The sequence below is a fragment of the Myotis brandtii genome, unplaced genomic scaffold (assembly GCF_000412655.1).
Source record: "Myotis brandtii unplaced genomic scaffold, ASM41265v1 scaffold317, whole genome shotgun sequence".
NCBI classification, from domain to species: domain Eukaryota; kingdom Metazoa; phylum Chordata; class Mammalia; order Chiroptera; family Vespertilionidae; genus Myotis; species Myotis brandtii.
In genome coordinates, this window is record NW_005362155.1 from 2,317,673 (window position 1) to 2,318,858 (window position 1,186).

General features: G+C 66.7%; 1 protein-coding gene across 1 annotated transcript in view; it reads left to right on the forward strand.

Moving 5' to 3' along the window:
• The first annotated feature begins 734 nt into the window (after positions 1–734).
• Positions 735–1,186, forward strand: part of SSTR5 (somatostatin receptor 5) — a 5,452-nt gene continuing 5,000 nt past the window's right edge. Inside the window, exon 1 of the mRNA XM_005870390.1 lies at positions 735–813. The gene's annotated coding sequence lies outside the window, so the exon portion shown is untranslated. The remainder of the gene's footprint in view (positions 814–1,186) is intronic.

Consider the following 1,186-nt stretch of genomic DNA (forward strand, 5'->3'; position numbering starts at 1 on the left):
TGCCATGCCCCTGCCCCTCCTCCGGCCTCCGCCCGCCCCTCCCACATCCCCGTCCTGGGGGGAGGGGTCCCGCACAGATCACTTATTCTCTCTGGGGGGTCTCATTACCCTGCGCCCAGGATCGCACCGCCCCCACCACCTGTGGCTCCCCCTGCCCCCCAGGCGCCCCCTGTGCACCTCTGAGGTTCACTTACCTTTGCCTGGAGCCTCTCCCCTTCCCTCCCAGTCTCAGCCGCTGCATCCCCACCCACTCCCTCACTCCCCACCCTCGCCATCTGCCGGCCTGGGACCTGGTGTGCCCGGGTCTGGGTAGAGGGCCCCAGGGAGGTTGCCCACCGAGACTCTCCCGGCCTGATCTCACCGCAGTGGGCTCACCCTGGGGCTGGCGGAGGGTGGGCGGTTCCTGCAAGGCTGTGGCTGGGGGTGGGTTGGGAGAGCAGAACACAGAGGGAGCAGGAACCAATGCGTGCGAGGGGGGCACTGGCGGTGGCAGTGGGGTCTGCCACTCTGTGGAGAGGAGGCGCCCGTGGTGGGAAGATTCAGGCAGAGCAGGTGCTTCGCCCTGGCCAGCCCGCCAGCCTGGGGCCCTCAGCCAGGGCAAGAGCCAGGAGCTGGCACTGCCCAGAGTTTGAGGCAGTTCTTGCCGCAGATCAGACTCTTCTGAAAACAGGTTCCCGGGCGGCCGGCCCCTTTGGGGAAGGACTGGGAGCCTCCCAGGCAGCAGGAGGTGGATAGCACCAGTGACAATGACCCCCCATCGGCTCCTGGTGAAGTAATGACCTAGATTCCCGGTGCCGTGTGCCGGAGCAGAAGGTAGTGCGGGAAACATCCTGCTGGGCGTGCAGACCCTGCCGAGCCCCCCACACCCGCCTCAGTGTCCCTCCCATGAGGAAGGGATCTCAGGCTGCCGTAGGACAGATGGAGTATGTGGGGGGAGGGCAAGAGGGCAGGAGCCACGGCTGCCCTCGGGGTGGGGGCAGGCTGTCATCAGCTCCCTCTACAAGTTGGAGCAGAGGTCGGAAACTCCTCCTGGAGGAGGCGGGCCTGGCTGGGGCCTCTCCTCTTAGCCTAGCTGTCCCCACATTTGCCCTCATTGGGGGGTGGGGGCAGCGCCTGTGAATCTGCTACCTCCCAGGTGAGGCGTGGGCTCTCCATGCCGCGTGGAGGATGCGGCTGACTTTGTCAG